Here is a 19,303-nt window from a genome sequence, read left to right as displayed (position 1 = left end):
TGTTTTTGTTTGTTTGTTTTTCACGAATTTGAAGAGAGATGGTTCCCCCACTCCCTCCAGGAAATCAAATCCAACAGTCAAATCAGCCTTGGAGTTCTGCAACGGACTCTGGAAAAAGAGATTTGGCCTGAGGGGGGCCCTGGTCTCCGTCTGTGGTGACCCTGACCTGCAGGGTGACTGACCCTGGCATGTGGTTGCCCCTGGAAGTGGAGAATCTTTGTGTTTTACTGAAAGCAGCTCTCTGGATTTGAAACTCCTTAAGGGTCAAACTCAAACTCCACCTGGACCCCCAACCACCAAAAATGGGGCCCAACACAGCCTGAGGTTCAGAGAGGGGGACAGGACCCCTATCCCGACAGCTATGGACCCCAGGTCTCCGTGCCCAACCCGGGCTCCCGGAACCGTTCCCTGACCTGGGGCTGCGGAACCAGGGCAGACCTGGGAGTGCCCAGGTGAGGGGTGACAGGAGATGGAGAGAAGGAGGAAGAGAAGCGAATCAAGAAAGAGGAGGGCCTTGGGTGCCCATGTCAGGCCCGATACATTACCGGACACTTAGCAGGGATGTTTGAGTCTCAATGGGGTAATTAATTGCTGGACTTGAAGCCTGAAAGGTAGGTGATCTGGGGAGACTGTTCCAAATTTTCTCCCCTGCCGGCCTTAACCTGACCAAAGCCCCCCAGGTGTTGCGCTGCACTATGATGTCCACACCCCTGAATCCCCAAGACTCCTACTAAAAGTTTCAAAGTATCTGGAAACAGCTTGAAGCTTTTAAATGTTTTCTCTAATTCTAAGTGTGGAGCTTTGAAGTACAAGATCTGGGGACTTGGGGGGAGTTCTCAAATCTCTAAAGAGTTGTTTTCATGTAAATGGGGAAATAAATGGGCTCGTCCGGGATTTGAACCCGGGACCTCTCGCACCCTAAGCGAGAATCATACCCCTAGACCAACGAGCCACACAAATTATGCCCTCTGGGTCTCTTCTGTGACTCCGTGGCATCCCGGATATGGAATTCGGGAGACCAGTGAGGTGGCACGGGGAGGAGACTCCAATTTCAGAGCCTCAGGAAAGTGTTGAGCTCATAGATTAGTGGGCAAGGGGAGGACCCCAGAGCTCCCGGTGCTGGCAAGTTGGGAAGCAGCCCCTGCAGCTGACCACACCCCCCCCCAACCAAGTGTGATGGTCCCTGTGCTCAGATTACAATGAGCCCAATGCCAGGAAAGGCGGGCTCTCCTAGCATCCTGGCTTGGCCTTTAGGTCACTTTGCTGACACTTCGTGCAGCCAGGAACATGCTTGAGGAGGAGCTGGGGTAAAAGCCAGCAAGGAGCTGTGGGTCCGGCTGGGCAGTTGCGTGCCCTTTGACGGCAGGTCACAGAATCACCTTGCTTGGGAAAAGCGCTCCCACAGGTGTAGTGTCCTGGTATCCATCTGATGCTCACTGCAGCTCACCTGCTGAGTTTCTCCAGACTCCAAAAGGTCCAAACCAAGAAAACACAGCGCCCAACGTGGGGCTCGAACCCACGACCCTGAGATTAAGAGTCTCATGCTCTACCTACTGAGCTAGCCGGGCAACCATGAGGAAACCCTATCCTTGCATATATTGATGGGGTAATGTGAAGGTGATGGGACCTAGGTGACAGGTAGTGACTTAGATGTGGACACCGGGGTGGGGTGGGGGGGTCAGTAGCCAAAGATTCCTGGTCCTAACAGGGAGTCCCCGCTGCAAGCTCCACTCTCCACCTACGGCCCCTTCTACGACAACAGTTCCTCTAGTCCAGGACTTCCCTCACCACCCTGTAGCTGGGGAGCCCAGTCTGGCCCCTGTGCCCACCCAGCCCACCTGACCTTGGGCTTAGGGAGGAGCGGCTGGGCGAAGTCGCACGGAGAGAGCAGCACAAACCTAGGGCAAAATGCACAACTGACCCCTGGGGGGACATCTGGGTTATTTCCAGTTTCTTGGCTGTTTCAAATAAAACAACTTATAGACTTGTGTACAGATTTTTGTGTGAACAGAAGCCTTAATTTTTCTGAGATAAATACCCAAATTGCTGGGTCATATGGTGGTTATAAGCTTAGTTTTTAAAGAAAATGCCGCAGTGTTTCCCAGCATAAGTGTACGATTTTACATTCCCACCAGCAATGTATGGGGTGACTCACTGTCTCCGACAAAATGTTCAACAGAAATAGAGAGTGTCAGCATCCTTGTTGCATTTCTAACCTCAAATAGAATATTTTCAAGGTTTCACCACAAACTTGAAATTTGCTGCAGTATTTTGTAGATAATTTGGGCAAGTTATGGGTACTAACAGCTTTCACAAAGTTATTTAGAATATATTTTTATTATCTTCTTAATTTATGCAATAACTGTAAAGTCATTCTCTGACAAGGGTTATGTGTGTCTTCTGTCATTATTTCTTAAACAGTTTTTGCAGAGTTCATCAATAGCACTAACTTTTTGTCATTAATCTCTATTGTATGCTTGTTTTCCACATCATTCTTTTCTTTTTTTAGTTCTACCAGTTTATTGCTACCAACCATCTCCCTCCATCCTCATGCACGTGTGCTCAGTCATGTAACTCCATGGGCTGCAGCCCGCCAGGCTCCTCTGTCCATGGACTTTTCCAGGCAAGACTACTAGAGTGGGTTGCCATTTCCTTCTCCATCAACATCATTATTTTCATCTCTTCATCATTTCTCCCCTTGTTCTAATTTATCTGGGTTTATTTTTTGCTGTACTTTTTCTAACTTCTTGTCATTAGCTTTCAGCTTGTCTTTTTTTTTTTTTTTTTTTAGCTTGTCTTCTTTATTATACACATCTAAGGCTATCAATTTTCCTCTAACTACTGCTTTAGCTGTGTCTTAAAGTTTTTGGTATGTAGTATTTTTCATCATCATTTATTTCAAAGTATTTTAAATCCCACTGTAATTTCTTCCTTAACTCATATAACTTCTAGAAGTGTATTGTTTAATTTGTAATCATATTATGATATTTTAGGTTTTTTGTTTATTTTATATTATTTGTTTTGACGTATTTTTAGTTTACCATTTTTTTCATCTTGCTAAACCATTGCATACATCTATTGAGATTTGTTTCCCTTTTTGCGTATTTTTAGACAAATATAGTCCTGTTTCATTCTTCTAGAGCATTTTACATAGCTTCTGTTCTCAAATATATTTTCATTTTGTCTTTGTACATAGCAAGGATAGTTGTGTTATAATCTGTATCTGATAATCTTAGTATCTTTCCAACTTTATTTTCATATCTGTTGTTCACTGGTTGTTGCTCATGATGCCCAGTTTCCTTGTTATTTTTCATTGTGGCATCCCATGGCACTCTTTCCAGCACATGCTGAAGACATCCTGGCAAGCACCTGAGACCCCACAGGGGGGTGGGGGTCCTTATGTCCACCTCTTGCACCTCAAAGGCGGCCTCCGCAGAACCGGGCAGAGGGGATTTGGCTCCTGTCAGGCGCTGGGCCCCAGGACCTTGGGTACCCAGTGGTGCCCGAGATCCTGGGACTCCTGCTGACTTCTGGAGGGGAAGGAGGGAAGACGCATGAGTTCATGCCAGGTAGAGTGACTGGATTTGGGATGATGCGAATGCCTGCAGCCAATTGCCTCTCCCCAAGTGGATGCCCTGCCCTCCTGACCAGGGACTGTGGGGCCCAGGCTTGACGGTTCAGAGGCCTCCAACCGAGTAAGAACTGGCTCCTGCTGTACAGAGGAAGGAAACACCTCTCCGGTCTTCCCTGCGGGGAGCTTGGACTAACAAAGTAGCTTGTTGCCAAACTCGTGGAGACACTTTGGCTACTGGGCCTCAAAAAAAGTTTTAAAATGACAAGGGGAAGCACAGAGTGGATCCTGAGATCCGCAACTGGGGAGGAAAACTAGGGCTCGTCCGGGATTTGAACCCGGGACCTCTCGCACCCTAAGCGAGAATCATACCCCTAGACCAACGAGCCACATCACTTCCAGCTTTTGGATCTTCTCTTCCACCGGTGGGCTCGCGGCTGGACCCGCCATGCCAGGGAACTGACGTGGAATGGAGACTCCAATTTCAAGCCCACTGGAAAGTGTAGGGACCCAGGACTGATAGTCGCGGAGAAAACTGAGCGCTCCCCCAATTCGGGTCCCAGCGTCGCCTCCCCTCCGCCCTCGGACGACAGAGAGCCCCAGACCAGGAAGGGCGGCCGGCCTTTGTCCCCGCGCCTCTCATCGGTCACTTCGCAGGCCTCCTCGCAGCCGCGAGCGCAGGGGACCCGCCGGACAAAGCAGGAGAGGAGCTCCGGGGCGCGCGGGAGCGCTCGAGAGCGGGCGGGGCGCGGAGGGTCCCGGAGCTGCGATCTCTGGGACGCTCGCTTTGGGGGTGGCCGAACCCCCAAGACGTGGACCCCGGTGGTCGCTCAGCAAACGCCGGCGGAATGCACGGAGGGGACATCGCCTCCGCCTCGGCCTCCGTGCTGCTCGCGCTTCTCCGGCTCGGCTCCCTGCTCCCGCCCCCGCAGGTCAAAACCGAGACAGCGCGTTTCCCACGCGGGGCCCCCAACCCACGAGGTTGACTGTGAGAGTCACTTTGTTCTACCGACTGATCCAGCAAAGGTCCCGGCCTCAGATGCCCTAGAATGGCCTGACCTGGGGTTAGTCGCTAGAGCGGGGCGGGTTACCCCACCAACCAGACCGCGCGCCAGGGCGGGTCACGATGCCCCTCCCAGTCCAGCCGGGCAAGGAGGCGGGCCCTGCGGTCGGGCTGGGGAGTAGGAGGAGGCCGCCGTCGGAGCAGTGAGAGCCCGCATCCAGGAGTCGGGGGTCAGGTCGGGGCAGAGTCTGCAGTCGGTATGTCCTCCCTCGACGTCCAGCCACTCCCCAACCGCTCCGGATACTTGGCCCCATTTCTTTGCTCTCTCATCAGGGAAAGCCCCGGGACGAGACCCCCGACCCAAGAGTGAAGTTGTCCCCAGGGAAGCCCAGGAGTCTCTTTCTCTCTACCCGCCTCCCCGCCACTAAAATGCAAGTTTAAGTTACAGTAGGACTGATCGGGGGCTGGAGCAGTGATCTTCCCGAACCGTCAGACACCTGGAGCCCTAGGGCAACCTTCGAGGCACTTTCCTTTACTCTGCTCGCAGGAGCGGTTACCGCAGGTCCCGTTTTCTAGTCTGTGTCTCCTCGATGCTTCCACCAGACCAAACCTCAGTCCTCCACTTAAAGAAAAGGGACGGGCTCGTCCGGGATTTGAACCCGGGACCTCTCGCACCCAAAGCGAGAATCATACCCCTAGACCAACGAGCCACTACATCACTCGTTCTCCGGTCTCCAGTCCTTCTGCAGGTGACTCCAGTGAAGTTCGCTGTTATAGCTCAGTTGGCAGCGTGCGCACCTGTGAATCCAGTTCTGTGGGATCGCCGGGTCTCGGGTTCGCGGCTGCAGTCCGGTTTCAAAGGGACTTTTCGATTATCTGCTCCTCGTGCGTGGGAACTGGAGGGAGACACACCCCCCTCCCCCCATACACCCCTCCCAGCTGCAGCTTTGCTCAGTTCTGGCCTCAAATAGAGGCAGGAGATTCCCGCTCGCAAGAGGACTCACATAGGGACGGAGGGGTGCCTCGGCCTGAGCCAAAACAGGCTCTGGAACTACCGAACATACATCTCTCTACCGAACTATATCTCTCTACTTAATCGACACCTGAACCAAATTTCTCTGCCAACGGAGCAGTCTCTGAGCGAGAGGAGGAGGTTCCGCAGGACTGCTCCGTCCAGAGGCAGGAGTCTCCATTAGGTGCAAGAGGGACAAATTCCCAGAGCAGCCTAGGTCTTCACACCTTTGGGGACTTGTCAGTCTTACCTTTAAGGGTGCTGGTTCTTGACTTGTCCTGAACTTACTCTCCTGGCCCCCCAGAAATGGGAGTCTAGAAGTCCCCATGAGAGGCCCAACTCTTACAAGGAGCAGACAGCGCGAGGGCAGGGCTCAGCGTGGTTTCCCACGGTGAACAGGAATCTGTGTGTGTCTGCACCCTATGCCTCCAACAGGGCACTTTTTAGTCGGGAATGGACAGCTGGGAGCAGAAAATCAACACACGTGGCACCGGAATCCACAACAGGCAGCAAAAACCACGCCCAGCGTGGGGCTCGAACCCACGACCCTGAGATTAAGAGTCTCATGCTCTACCGACTGAGCTAGCCGGGCGGCTGGGGGCTGGCGACTGTGGCCAGGTTTCCGAAGTTGAGGGGCTGTGGACCGCCCCAGACGACAGGATGGAGCAGGTACCAGGGTCAGTGGGTAAGTGGAGTGCCTGAATTTGAGGTGGGGGTGGGCTCCGGCTGCAAATGCCAGCAGCGGGTCGCCTCTCCCTACGCCGATGCCTTGGCCTCCTGACCGAGGACCGTCGGATCCAGGCTTAACGGTTCTGAGACCTGCCACCGGCGAAGAACGAGCTCCTGTTGCGGAGGAAGGGAACATCTCTGTCTTGCGTTTTCTTTCCTCCAGCACAGATTGACAAAGTAGTTTGTTAGGAGACTCAGGGAGACACTTTGGCTACTCGGTCTCAATGAAAATTTTAAAACGACAGTGGGAGGCGCAGAGTGGACCCTGAGACCCGCAAGTGGGGAAGAAAAGCAGGGCTCGTCCGGGATTTGAACCCGGGACCTCTCGCACCCAAAGCGAGAATCATACCCCTAGACCAACGAGCCACGCACACCTCGTCTCTTCTCCTCCCCTGGCCCTTCCACAGGTGACTCCGGTGAAACTCGCCGCCAAACTTCAGTTGTCCGCGTCCTCACTTGCGAACCCCAGGTCGCAGGTTCGTAGCTGCAGTCCAGTTTCAGAGGGACGGTTGGATTATCTGCTCCTCGTGGGGCGGGAACTGGAGGAGACCCCGCAACTGCAGCTCTGCTCAGTTCTGGCCTCAAATGGAGGCAGGAGACTCCGCGCCCGGAACACCTCGCCGGCAAGAGGCCTCACCTAGTAACCGACCCAGGGGTACCTGGGCCTGAGTGAGGGAAACGGGCAGATCAGATTCTGGAAGAACCGTATATTCCTCTACTTGATCGACACCTGAATCCAAATCTGCCCCAACGGAGCACCGTGTCTAAGCGGGAGGAGGAGGAGGGGGCGGTTTCCGAAGATGGCTCCCTGGTCCAGGGGAAGGAGTCTCCATTTGGTGCCTGGAGAAGGAGGAGATGCTCAGGTTTTTACACTTTCTTGTATTTTAATTGGGACCAGTGTTCCCTGAGGAGGAAAACCCTTGTGACCCTTAAAGGACGTTGATTCTTTACTTGTCCTGACCTGCTTACTTCCTTGACCTTCCAGGAACAGGAGTCTACAAGACCCCGTAAGAGACCCAACCGCTACAAGAAGCAGACAAGCGGACAACGAGGAGGGCAGGACCCAGCGTGGCTTCCACTGTTGTTCAGTCAGTCGTGTCTGACTCATTGAGACCCCATAGACTTCAGCACACCAGGCCTCCCTGTCCATCACCAACTCCCAGAGTTTGCTCAAACTCATGGTAATGGAGTCAATGATGCCATCTAACCATCATCCTCTGCCACCCCCTTCTCCTCCTGCCCTCAATCTTTCCCAACATCAGGGTCTTTTCCAATGAGTTGCCTCTTGGCATCAGGTGGCCAAAGTATTAGAGCTTCAGCATCAGTCCTTTCAATGAATATTCAGGTTTGATTTCCTTTAGGATGGACTGGTTTGATCTCGTTGTGCAAGGGACTCTCAAGAGTTTTCTCCAACAATACATTTTGAAAACATCAATAGTGAGCAGGAATTTGTGTCTCCAACAGGAGACTTTTTAGCTGGGAATGGACAGCCGGGAGCAGAAGACCAACCCAAGTGGGGCAGGAATCCACAATAGGCTGCAAAAGCATCGCCCAACGTGGGGCTCGAACCCACGACCCTGAGATTAAGAGTCTCATGCTCTACCGACTGAGCTAGTCGGGCGGCCGCACGCAGCTGTCTGAGGACAGGTGTCGGAACTTGACGGCTGTGGACCGCCCCAAATGACAAGATGGAGCAAGTCCTGGGGTCAATGGGAACATGGAGTGGCTGGATTTGAGGCGGGGCTGGACTCCGGACGCAAACACCAGCAGCGCATCACCTCTCGGCACTCAGATATCCTGGCCTCCTGACCTGGGACTGTCGGGCCCAGGCTTGACGGTTCAGAGACCTACAGCCGGGGAACAATGCAACCGGCTCTTGATGCAGAGGAAGGGAACACCTCGCAGTCTTCCTTGCCTGGAACTCCGACTGAAAATGTAGCTCGTTAGGGCACTCGTAGAGGCACTTTGGCTACTGGGCCTCAATGAAAAATTTTAAAGGACAACAAGGGGAGGCACAGAGTTGGCCCTGAGACTCGCAAGTGGGGAAGAAAAACAGGGCTCGTCCGGGATTTGAACCCGGGACCTCTCGCACCCTAAGCGAGAATCATACCCCTAGACCAACGAGCCGCACGTACTATGGTATTTTGGCTGTCCTCTCTGATGCCGCGGTGTCTTGGAGCTGGACTGGCGATGCCAGTGAGCTGGTGCAGAAAGGAGACCCCCATTTCAGACCCACTGGGAAGTTCGGGGTTCCAGGAATGATGCGCGCGGAGAAAACCCAGCGCTCCCGGGAGGCAAAACTGACAGAAGCCCCTGCGTTCCGACAGTCCGGGATCCGCGCCGCCTCCCCTCCGCCCTCGGACGACAGAGAGACCCGGACCAGGAAGGGCGGCCGGTCTCTGTCCCCGCGCCGCTCATCGGTCACTTCGCAGACCTCCTCGCAGCCGCGAGCGCAGGGGACCTGCTGGACGAAGCCGGCGAGGGACTCCGGGACGCGCGGGCAGGTGGGGAACGCTCGAGAGCGGGCGGGGGCGCGGAGGGTCCCGGAGCCGCGATCTCTGGGACGCTCGCTTTGGGGGCGACCGAACCCTCAAGACGTGGCCCCCGTGACCGGAGGAGTGCACGGAAGGGACACCGCCTCCGCCTCGGCCTCCGGCGCTGCTCTCGCTTCTCCCGGCTCGGCTCCCCGCTTCCGCCCCCGCAGATCGCATATCAAAACCTAGAAGGTGCGTTTCGGCCGTGGGGCCCCCAACCCCCGAGGCTGACTGTGAGAGTCGTTCTTTTCTACCGACTGATCCGGTCGGACAGCAGCGGTCCTCGCCTCAGACGGCCTAAGGCGCGCCTTGCGTCTCCTTGATGCTTCCACCAGGTCGGTCTTCAGTCCTCCTCTTAAAAGAAAAAGGACGGGCTCGTCCGGGATTTGAACCCGGGACCTCTCGCACCCAAAGCGAGAATCATACCCCTAGACCAACGAGCCGACACACACCTCCTACCCCTCCCCCTGTCCCTCTGCAGGTGACTCCCGGGAAGCTCGCCGCTGTAGCTCAGTTGTCAGCGTGCGCACCTGCGAAGCCGGCTCTTGGGCGTTCGCGAAGTCGAGGGTTCGCAGCCGAATTCCGGTTGCAGACAGACGATTGGATTATCCGCTCCTCTTGCGGCCGGAGCTGGAGGGAGACCCCGCAGCTGCAGCTCTGGCCTCAAATGAAGGCAGGAGACTCGCCGCCCAGAACACCTTGCCTGCAGTCGGCCTCACACGGGGACCGATGGGGTGAGGGGCGGGGAGACGGGGGTGCCTGGGTCTCCTGAGGAAGTGAGGAAAACAGATTCTGGAAGAACCCTAGTTTTCTGAATCCAATTCTGTCCCAACGGAGCAGCGTGTCTCAGCGAGAGGAGGAGGGGGAGGCGGTTTCCGGCCATGGCTCCCTGGTCCAGGGGAAGGAGCAGGGTCTCAGGTTTTTACACTTTCTTGTATTTTGATTAGGACCAGTGTTCCCTGAGGAGGAAAACCCTTGTGACCCTTAAAAGGGCGTTGGTTCTTGCTGTGTCCTGACCTGCTTACTCCCTTGACCTTCCAGAAATGGGAGTCTAGCTAACCCGAATAGAGGCCCATCTGCTACAAGAGCAGACAACTCCGAGGGTAGGACCCAGGCTGGCTTCCTGCGGTGAGCAGGGATCTGTGTGTGTCTGCACCCTGTGCCAACAGGGCACTTTTTAATCGGGAATGGACAGCTGGGAGCAGACGACCAACCCAAGTGGGGCAGGAATCCACAATAGGCTGCAAAAGCATCGCCCAACGTGGGGCTCGAACCCACGACCCTGAGATTAAGAGTCTCATGCTCTACCGACTGAGCTAGTCGGGCGGCCGCACGCAGCTGTCTGAGGACAGGTGTCGGAACTTGACGGCTGTGGACCGCCCCAAATGACAAGATGGAGCAAGTCTTGGGGTCAACGGGGACATGGGGATTTGAGGCGGGGCTGGACTCCGGACGCAAACGCCAGCAGCGCATCACCTCTCGGCACTCGGATATCCTGGCCTCCTGACCTGGGACTGTCGGGCCCAGGCTTGACGGTTCAGAGACCTACAGCCGGCCAACAATGCAACCGGCTCTTGATGCAGAGGAAGGGAACACCTTGCAGTCTTCCGTGCCTGGAACTCCGACTGAAAATGTAGCTCGTTAGGGCACTCGTAGAGACACTTTGGCTACTGGGCCTCAAAAGGACGACAAGGGGAGGCACGGAGTTGGCCCTGAGACCCGCAAGTGGGAAAGAAAAACAGGGCTCGTCCGGGATTTGAACCCGGGACCTCTCGCACCCTAAGCGAGAATCATACCCCTAGACCAACGAGCCGCACGTACTACGGTTTTTTTGACTCTCCGCTCTGATGCCGCGGTGTCTTGGAGCTGGACCGGCGACGCAGTGAGGTGGTGCGGAAGGGAGACCCCCATTTCAGACCTACGGGGAAGTGCGGGGTTCCAGGAATGATACGCGCGGAGAAAACCCAGCGCTCCCGGGAGGCAAAACTGACAGAAGCCCCTGCGTTCCGACAGTCCGGGATCCGCGTCGCCTCCCCTCCGCCCTCGGACGACAGAGAGACCCGGACCAGGAAGGGCGGCCGGCCTCTGTCCCCGCGCCGCTCATCGGTCACTTCGCAGACCTCCTCGCAGCCGCGAGCGCAGGGGACCCGCTGGACGAAGCCGGCGAGGGACTCCGGGGCGCGCGGGCAGGTGGGGAACGCTCGAGAGCGGGCGGGGGCGCGGAGGGTCCCGGAGCTGCGATCTTCGGGACGCTTGCTTTGGGGGCGACCGAACCCCCAAGACGTGGCCCCCGTGGCCGGAGGAGTGCACGGAGGGGACACCGCCTCCGCCTCGGCCTCCGGCGCTGCTCTCGCTTCTCCCGGCTCGGCTCCCCGCTCCCGCCCCCGCAGATCAAAATCAAGAAAGTGACTTTCGGACGTGTAGCCCCCAACCACTGAGGCTGACTGAGAGTCGCTTTGTTTTACTGGCTGATCCGGCCGGACAGCAGCAGTCCTCGCCTCAGATGCCCTGGGCGCGACTTGCGTCTCCCCGACGCTTCCACCAGGTCGGTCTTCAGTCCTCCTCTTAAAGAAAAAGGACGGGCTCGTCCGGGATTTGAACCCGGGACCTCTCGCACCCAAAGCGAGAATCATACCCCTAGACCAACGAGCCGACACACACCTCCTACCCCTCCCCCTGTCCCTCTGCAGGTGACTCCCGGGAAGCTCGCCGCTGTAGCTCAGTTGTCAGCGTGCGCACCTGCGGAACCGGCTCTGTGGGTTCGCGAGGTCGCGGGTTCGCAGCCGAACTCCGGCTTCTGTCGGACGGTTAGTTCATTGGCTCCTCCTGCTGTGGGAGATGGAGGGAGACTGGGAAGCTGCAGCTCTCCATTCGTGGGAGGTCCCTGAAGCCACCCACCCACCTGGCCTCAAGTGGCTGCCGTTGACTCCAGCCCTACACCTCGCCCACAGGCGGCTCTCTCCAGTACCTATCGGGGGTGCCTGGGCCCGAGGCAAAGCAGACTCTGAAACTACCGGAACAACCCTTTATCCCTCTATTTGATGACACCTGAACCAAATTCTCCCCCAAAGAGAGCACTGTCTCTGAGCAAGAGGAGGAGGAGGAGGTTCCCTGGGAAGGCTCACTGGTCCAGGGGTGAGTGGAAGTCGCTCAGACGTGTCCGACTCTTTGTGACCCCCGTGGACTATACAATCCGTGGAATTCTCCAGGCCAGAATACTGGATCCATAAGCCATTCCCTTCTCCAAGGGATCTTCCCAACCCAGGGAGACGAACCCAGGTCTCCTGCATAGCAGGCAGATTCTTTACCAGCTGAGCCACAAGGAGTCTCCATTAGGAGAAAAAGGTCAAATTCCCGGAGCAGCCTAGGTCTTCACACTTTTTAATTTTGGGGGCTTGTCACCCTTAACAGGCATTGCTTCTGGCTTTGTCCTGAGCTCCTTACTCCCCTCACCTTCCAGAAATGGGAGTCTACAAGCCCCCAGGAGAGGCCCAAACGCTCAAAGGAGAGGATGACATTGAGGGCAGGACCCAGCATAGCTGCCTATGGTGATCAGGAATTTATGTGTTTCCGCTCACTGAACCTCTAACAGGGCACTTTTTAGTCGGTTTTTAGTCGGGAGTGGACAGCTGGGAGTAGAAAACTAGCTCACGTGGGACAGGAATCCACAACAGACAGCAAAAAAAAAAAAAAAAAAAAGGCAATGAAAAAATTGCCCAACGTGGGACTCAAACCCATGACGACCCTGAGATTAAGCTAGCCAGGCAGCTGCACTTTGCTACCTGCCACCAAATTTCTGAACGTGACTGGCTATGGACCACTCCAAATGACAGGAGGGGGCAGGCTCAGGGTCAGCGGGGACATGGAGTCCTCTCCAGGCATTCTGAGTGTCTAGACTGCCTAGAATCTGTGGTGTTCTCAGGCAGGGGAGGAGCTGTGCGGGGTTGGGGTGAGGCTCTGCACTGACGGATGGATGGTTGGTTGGCTGGTGGTTCAGTGGTCCCCAGAAGCCCTGCCGCACAGACGAACTCAGGGGAGACCCGCAGTGATGATGATCTCCCAATGTGTAGAAGGACACTCAGCTCCAAATGAGGATGGGCCCCCCTAGTCACTGTTACCAACTATCTGTTAAAGCCATGTCTGGGCTCAGGATGATGCCAGGGTCTGCTTCAGATCATGGGTATTTTCAGTTGCACACATAGCCCTCAACCCGAACCCCCAAAGTCAGATGCAGCCTGAGATTCCATATGTTGCCTGGTGCTGAGTTGAATCCAGTCTTTCTCTGGGCCTTGACACAGCCTGAGGCCCACATGTTGACTCCAGTCCCCACCATGAGGCCAGAGGACACGGGTGCATCAGCTTGAGGTGGCGCCAGGAATATGAGAACACAGCTCCTGCCTCAGGGCAATGGAAAGTAGGCCTGACCCGTGGGTTCCTTCTGCCAAAATATTTTGCTGGGCCCTGACCGACTCTGAATCCAGGCGGATCACTGATAGGAACTCTCAGGATCCATAGCTAGAGGCTGCCATCTGGGACAAGACTCCAGGTTTCTGCCCAAAGTGGGGTGGAAGAGTGTGAGGTACAGGGTCAAGAGGGGGCCCAGGGAGCTGGGAGGGGCCTCAGGGAGAAAACCAGTGCTTCCAGCAGTCCAGAGTTGCCTGGCTCAGGGAGGTGGGCAGACAGGATGGAAGCTCAGGCAAGAGTTAGTTCTGCAGTCTTCAGACACTGTTCTAAATGCTTTACCAAAAAATTAAATAACTTAATATCCCAAACAAATCTTTGAGGCATGAGCTGCTATTATCCCCACTCTACAGATGGGGCCCTTGAGAGGCCCTTGAGAGCCCAGGCTTGGTGGGTCCAGATCTGTGAAGTCCAGATGGGGAATAGAGGAGCCTGGTCCTATAGCCCTTCCCCAACCCTAAAAGAACTGCCTGGGATTTGTATCCTGGACCACTCACACCTAGAGGGAGGCTCAAAACCCCAGACCACCAGCCACTTGGCTGTGGAGATTTCCTAGATCTCTACAAGGTTATTAGAGTTCTCCTGAAACTGAGGTTCAGGGACAGAGTCTGTGCAGGGAAGTATGGATGTGTGTGTGTAACGGATATGGATCAGTCCAGTGTCCCAAAGTGATACCCAGGACAAGGGGGGAGGGCAGGGCTCGGACCCCAGGACTCCCTGTCACTACTTACCCCCTCCTGTCTCAACCCCTTTGCTCTCCATCATAAAGTAAAAGCACCTGGAATCAGAGTCTATCATTCCAGGCACACCGCAAAAGTGTTCTGAGGGCAAGGGAAGGGCTTGTCCAGGATTTGAATCTCCCCTGTAGAGAGGGGTAGGACGTGAGTCTCACTTGGTGTGAGGCGGCCAGGGGCCCTAAGGACCCACCCAAAGCCAACGAAGAGTATAACTGAGGCATGGAGACCCCAGTCAGCAGGGGAGCAGAACGTACACCCCAGCCATAGTGTGGGGACCCCTCCAGGCCTGGCTCTGTCTTTTCTTGTTTAAGACACACCTCCCTGCTCCCTCCGCCAAGGATGTCTCCTGAGGGGAAAATCACACCCCAAATCAGGGTTCTCTCTTCCTCCTCATAGGAAAAGGTGACTTGCTTTCTCAGAAAAGTGAAAGTTGCTTAGTCCTGTCTGACTCTTTGCGACCCTCCATGGACTATACAGTCCTTGGAATTCTCCGGCAAGAATACTGGAGCCATAAACTGTCCCCTTCTCCAGGGGCCCAACCCAGGATTAGAACTCAGATCTACCCACATTACAGGTGGATTCTTTACCAGCTGAGCCACCAGGGAAGCCCTTTCTCAGGAAGATCTCTCCAAACCGGGTTCGGAGTTATTGAAAAGCCTATGCAAGCGACAGGGGTCCCCCAAAATAGGAAACCCGCCCAACGTGGGGCTCGAACCCACGACCCTGAGATTAAGAGTCTCATGCTCTACCGACTGAGCTAGCCGGGCGTTTCGAGGACGGTTGGAGCCAAGGTGACTGGCCAGCTGCTCCTACCTGCCTTTTTTTCCCCATATTCTACCTCCCGCCGAGGTTACAGGCGCTGAATCGAGGAGCTGCTGTCTCCCACTCGCGGCACAAGTTCTAGGTCCGCAAAGGAAAGTCGGGTCCCCAGTCCACAGCAGACAGCAGACAAACCTGGTTCCCTTTGCTCCGGTGGGGGCTATTTGTGGTCTGGGGTCGCAGAGCCTGCAGCCTGGACACCCGGAGTGCGAGAAGCTGCGACCTCCTTTCTTCCTTAGCATCATCCCAGATCGGATCCCGGGTCCAAGCCCCAAGGGCGTCGTTGTGGGACAAGGTGCCGCGCGTGGCTCACAGGACGAGTGCAGAGGTTCTGAACTCCCTCATCTCCTTCCCCAACACGGTCCTAATCCACAGGTCCCATCCGGGTCCCGCGGTCCCCCTAAGCCTCCAGGTGAGAGGAGCAGAGGGTGAGGGACACTTCTTCCGGCAGGAAAAGTCTGTAGCCACCGCCTTCCCTGTGCCGGGCACTAAAAAGGGGGAGAGGCGATGGATCCCCTCCTCCTGGAGCTTTCCTGGCTTGCCCCTCCTGCCCAAGGCTGGCGTGAAGGGCCGGTCGCACCCAAGGCCAGCACCGTACCCTTAAACCAAAGAGCCAGAAGGAAGATGACGCATTCTGGTCGTCGGTCATTCTGACACCGCCCCCTCTTCCCTCCTCCGCCCGCCCCCCCCCCCCCCCCCAATCTAGGGCAGAGGCGGGATTCTCTGCTCCGAGAGAGGGGACCTGGGGGAAGTTTCGGTGCCGATACCCCGAAGGGGAGGGTGAGGTCAGGCTTGGTGTTCTAGGGTCCGGGGTTCGGCGATACAGGCGCAGGGCGGCTTCCACCACCACCCCCACCTCCACTCCGACTCCCTCCTCCATCCCCACCAGGCGCGGGGCACTTGGGCGGCCCTGGGACCCTAGGGGACCGGGCACAAGGATGCCTGTATCCTAAGCCTGTGCTTGGCCCTAAACAAAGGAACCAGCGCAGCAAAATGCTGGAACAGAAGCCTCGCGCAGGAAATGTAGAAGGGGCGGGTCCTGGACAGGAAGTGAGCGCCTAGGGAGCACGCCCCGGTGGCCTAATGGAGAAGGCACTGGCCTCCTAAGCCAGGGATTGTGGGTTCGAGTCCCACCCGGGGTAATCGGTTACATTTTGGCATCTGTATGGCTGGAGTGGCTTCTGTCAGCAAAAACCGTTGTCGACCACATCCCTGAGAGCTGCACCTTCTAGGACCCCCAAAGTTGGAGGACGGTATTTCTTTACACCGGTAAAAGTGAGGAAGGAAGGGAGCTGGCTAGGCGGTAAGGGACATGTTACAGAGAAGCAAGATCTTTAATGCTCTGATATGTCTTTAAACTATCTAGAATGTTTACATTTAAAAATCAATGTACTTTTTATAGACTGAAAAAGACCATATGATCATCTCAATACATGCACTAAAGGCACTTGATAAGTCCAACCTCCATTCCTGATTTTAAAAACTCTCAGCAAACTGGTGTTGGAGGGGTAGAAGGAAGAGATAACAAAGCCATGAGAAAAATGTTGAGGATGATGAATTTGTTCATTATTTTGACTCTGGTGATGGTTTGGGAGTGCACAAAAGTCAAAATGTATGAAACTGTGTACTTTAAATGTGTTACACTCTATTATATCAAAACTTAAAAATTGAAGTATAATTGATGTACAATATTATATGTTACAGGTGTACAATATTCACAATTTTAAAGATTATACTTCATTCATAGTTACTAGAAAAATTGGCTTTATTCCTTGTGTGGTACAGTATGTCACTGTAGCTTATTTTGTACATAATGGTTTCTACCTATTAATCCCTTACCCCATGTGCCCCTTACCCTGTTCCATCTCCCCACTGGTAGCCACTGACTTTTTCTCTAAGTATCTGTGAGTCTGAATAAAGCTTTTTTTTTTTCTTTTTTAATGACCACAAGTTATTCGACACTTTGCAATGAGGAGTGGGGGTCTTTGGACTGACCCCACTTGAACCTCAGTGAACTGTGACTGTGACTTCTTCATAAAATAATGTAGGGCCTAAGTGACACTGTAGGACTTTCAAGGTTGGATTATAAACGGCTGCAGCTTCCATCTTGTCCAGTAGAACACATACGTGGGGTTCCAAGTTGCCAGGTAAGAAATTCAATCAGCTAAACTAAAAGCCTGGTGGGCTGCAGTATATGGGGTTGCAAAGAGTCGGACACAACCAAGCAACTAAAACACACACACACACACACACACACACACACATGTATAAGTCTCCCTTCCAATGGCCAACGTATGTAGTGGAAGAATTTTGAATTCTGGAACAAAAGAGAATGCCTTCTATCAAATTTCTACTTAACATGTCAGATCTTAGCTACTCTATTGGGGATCAACCCGAGACTCCAGCAATGAAAACGGCGAATCTTGATTAACCACTGGACCACCAGGGAATTCCCACAGATTTAAAAAATAGTAATACAAAGGTAAAATTAAGTATAGTATATTTTAACTAAACAAATATATCTAAAGTATCATTTCAACAAGTTATCAGACCTCTTACTTTGGAACGAGTCTTCAAAAGCTAGTGTTTCGCACCTCCGACCAGCCGGAAGAAACCCATGTCCTGCTGTGAAAGAGCTCCTGGACTCTCCGATCTAAAACAATGGGTAAACTGGAAATGGGCTCGTCCGGGATTTGAACCCGGGACCTCTCGCACCCGAAGCGAGAATCATACCCCTAGACCAACGAGCCACCCCTGAAAGGGCACTCTCAACACTTCTTCACAACTATTCCCAATTTTCGCAAGTCAGGTTTATTTCGAAGTAGACTGGCAGAGGGGCACTGGAATTGCGGTGAGGAGACCCAGGAAACCCAGGCCAGCAGGGGCAGAAAGAGAGGTCCGCTAAGCCAGGATCAGGAAAGATTGATTCCTGGACCACAGGGGGATTGATCCCCGCCCTAGGAGAGTGAGCAGCAGAAACATGCGGGCGTGGAGGGCGGGGACAAGAGGCTTGGATGAGCGGGAGGGCATCTTACAGGACGAGCACCCTCTGTCCAGGGGACCCCGAGCCTCAGGCTGACAGCGTGGGGCTGTGGATTGTGGCTAAGGAGCAGGCAGGCACAGGGGACTGGCATCAAGCAGGCGCCGATCCGCTAAGGTGGGGCCTGTGCCCTAGAACCTCCAGAGGAGGAGGATCAGGGGAAGGAGGGGACAGTTGGGCCTTATGCGCCTGGCCCCAGGGCTGCCAGCCTGGGCATGGGAGAAGGGTGGCGGATCCCGCTGCTGATCCCCAAAGCCCCGCAGGGTGGGAGACGACCACCTTGGGAGCCTCCTGCAGTTCTGGGTAAATCCCTTCCATGGGAAAAGGGTCAACAGTGGCTGGCTCATTTGAACAGTTCAGTGGGTTTTAGGGTGTGGAGGCTGGGTGATCAAGCCCTGGGTGATTCGGGCCAGGGGAAATATTGGCCTGGTGTGTGAAAGTTATATAAAGAGATGACTCAGTGTGTGGACTAGAAATTTGTTGGTTTGCAAACTGTTTCTTCCCTCTAGGAATGAGCTGGCCCTGGGGTTGGGAGTCTGTCCCCAGCCAGCAGGTACCTCCAAAAGATCAAACCATCATAAAATGAAGATCTTCCCTGTCTCCTCCTTTACGAAAGTTCCATGCTTCCTCCCCGACCCTAGGTCATCGTTGCTTAGCTGCTCGGTCGTGTGGGACTCTTTCTGACTCTGGACTGTAGCCGGCCAGGCGCCTCGGGCCGTGGGTTTCCTAGGCAAGAATACTGGAGTGAGTTGCCCTTTCCTTTTCCTAGGTCGAGGTCTTGAAATTTGGTCCCAGGGTCTTGTGATTGGTGTGGCTAGGATTCTGTGAATGCTTGCTTGCCACAGAAGACTCTGAACTCCCTCAGCACAGCTTAACAAAAGCTACGCCCAACGTGGGGCTCGAACCCACGACCCTGAGATTAAGAGTCTCATGCTCTACCGACTGAGCTAGCCGGGTGGCTCTTTCACCTTTTTTCTCTGAAGGAACCACCTCTGTATAGGTCCCCGCTGTGCACAGCTTGGCCCCTTCCAGTTTACTTGAGAAACTGCCGAGGAGCCTCAGGTTTGAAGGCTGTGAGGAGGCAGGACAGCCTTGACTGAAATGCAGAGACTTGCCTAGGGTGGCGAGGGAAGGGGGGAAAGGGTAGGCTGACCCAGACGGACAGAGGGAGGCAAGGTGAGCGCGTGCAGCGCTGGGAGGTCAGTGCGTGGGCCCCTGAAGCCCCATGCACGATCCCGGGACCCCGCACACAGGAGGCGGCCCCATGAAACTGTCTTCTTGCTTCCCAGATATGGGATCAGAACCCAAGTTTCCCCCAACCGTCCCTCCTCCTGTGGGGCGGGAAGATCGGGACCCTCCTGCAGACTGAGGACAGTGTCCTGAGGCTCACGCTCACT

The 19,303-nt window shown here is 54.8% G+C and overlaps 16 non-coding genes across 16 annotated transcripts; 1 reads left to right on the top strand and 15 right to left on the bottom strand.

Annotated features, from left to right (window-relative positions):
• Nucleotides 1-880: 880 nt before the first annotated feature.
• TRNAP-AGG (transfer RNA proline (anticodon AGG)) lies at nt 881-952 on the bottom strand. Its single transcript has one exon. It is a non-coding gene; the product is annotated as a tRNA-Pro (tRNA).
• Nucleotides 953-1,495: 543 nt separating this feature from the next.
• TRNAK-CUU (transfer RNA lysine (anticodon CUU)) lies at nt 1,496-1,568 on the bottom strand. The gene has a single exon. It is a non-coding gene; the product is annotated as a tRNA-Lys (tRNA).
• Nucleotides 1,569-3,888: 2,320 nt separating this feature from the next.
• Nucleotides 3,889-3,960, bottom strand: TRNAP-AGG (transfer RNA proline (anticodon AGG)). The gene has a single exon. It is a non-coding gene; the product is annotated as a tRNA-Pro (tRNA).
• Nucleotides 3,961-5,212: 1,252 nt separating this feature from the next.
• TRNAP-UGG (transfer RNA proline (anticodon UGG)) lies at nt 5,213-5,284 on the bottom strand. The gene has a single exon. It is a non-coding gene; the product is annotated as a tRNA-Pro (tRNA).
• Nucleotides 5,285-6,105: 821 nt separating this feature from the next.
• TRNAK-CUU (transfer RNA lysine (anticodon CUU)) lies at nt 6,106-6,178 on the bottom strand. The gene has a single exon. It is a non-coding gene; the product is annotated as a tRNA-Lys (tRNA).
• Nucleotides 6,179-6,609: 431 nt separating this feature from the next.
• On the bottom strand, nt 6,610-6,681 carry TRNAP-UGG (transfer RNA proline (anticodon UGG)). Its single transcript has one exon. It is a non-coding gene; the product is annotated as a tRNA-Pro (tRNA).
• A 1,182-nt stretch (nt 6,682-7,863) lies between these two features.
• On the bottom strand, nt 7,864-7,936 carry TRNAK-CUU (transfer RNA lysine (anticodon CUU)). Its single transcript has one exon. It is a non-coding gene; the product is annotated as a tRNA-Lys (tRNA).
• A 434-nt stretch (nt 7,937-8,370) lies between these two features.
• TRNAP-AGG (transfer RNA proline (anticodon AGG)) lies at nt 8,371-8,442 on the bottom strand. The gene has a single exon. It is a non-coding gene; the product is annotated as a tRNA-Pro (tRNA).
• Nucleotides 8,443-9,220: 778 nt separating this feature from the next.
• On the bottom strand, nt 9,221-9,292 carry TRNAP-UGG (transfer RNA proline (anticodon UGG)). Its single transcript has one exon. It is a non-coding gene; the product is annotated as a tRNA-Pro (tRNA).
• Nucleotides 9,293-10,102: 810 nt separating this feature from the next.
• On the bottom strand, nt 10,103-10,175 carry TRNAK-CUU (transfer RNA lysine (anticodon CUU)). Its single transcript has one exon. It is a non-coding gene; the product is annotated as a tRNA-Lys (tRNA).
• Nucleotides 10,176-10,590: 415 nt separating this feature from the next.
• Nucleotides 10,591-10,662, bottom strand: TRNAP-AGG (transfer RNA proline (anticodon AGG)). The gene has a single exon. It is a non-coding gene; the product is annotated as a tRNA-Pro (tRNA).
• A 767-nt stretch (nt 10,663-11,429) lies between these two features.
• Nucleotides 11,430-11,501, bottom strand: TRNAP-UGG (transfer RNA proline (anticodon UGG)). The gene has a single exon. It is a non-coding gene; the product is annotated as a tRNA-Pro (tRNA).
• Nucleotides 11,502-14,741: 3,240 nt separating this feature from the next.
• Nucleotides 14,742-14,814, bottom strand: TRNAK-CUU (transfer RNA lysine (anticodon CUU)). The gene has a single exon. It is a non-coding gene; the product is annotated as a tRNA-Lys (tRNA).
• Nucleotides 14,815-15,935: 1,121 nt separating this feature from the next.
• TRNAR-CCU (transfer RNA arginine (anticodon CCU)) lies at nt 15,936-16,008 on the top strand. The gene has a single exon. It is a non-coding gene; the product is annotated as a tRNA-Arg (tRNA).
• A 1,536-nt stretch (nt 16,009-17,544) lies between these two features.
• On the bottom strand, nt 17,545-17,616 carry TRNAP-CGG (transfer RNA proline (anticodon CGG)). The gene has a single exon. It is a non-coding gene; the product is annotated as a tRNA-Pro (tRNA).
• Nucleotides 17,617-18,790: 1,174 nt separating this feature from the next.
• TRNAK-CUU (transfer RNA lysine (anticodon CUU)) lies at nt 18,791-18,863 on the bottom strand. Its single transcript has one exon. It is a non-coding gene; the product is annotated as a tRNA-Lys (tRNA).
• Between the last annotated feature and the right edge of the window lie 440 nt (nt 18,864-19,303).

This window comes from Odocoileus virginianus, chromosome 33 (genome assembly GCF_023699985.2).
Source record: "Odocoileus virginianus isolate 20LAN1187 ecotype Illinois chromosome 33, Ovbor_1.2, whole genome shotgun sequence".
In the NCBI taxonomy this organism is placed as follows: domain Eukaryota; kingdom Metazoa; phylum Chordata; class Mammalia; order Artiodactyla; family Cervidae; genus Odocoileus; species Odocoileus virginianus.
The sequence above is the reverse complement of the archived record's forward strand: the minus strand, read 5'-3'. Positions and strand labels throughout refer to the sequence as shown.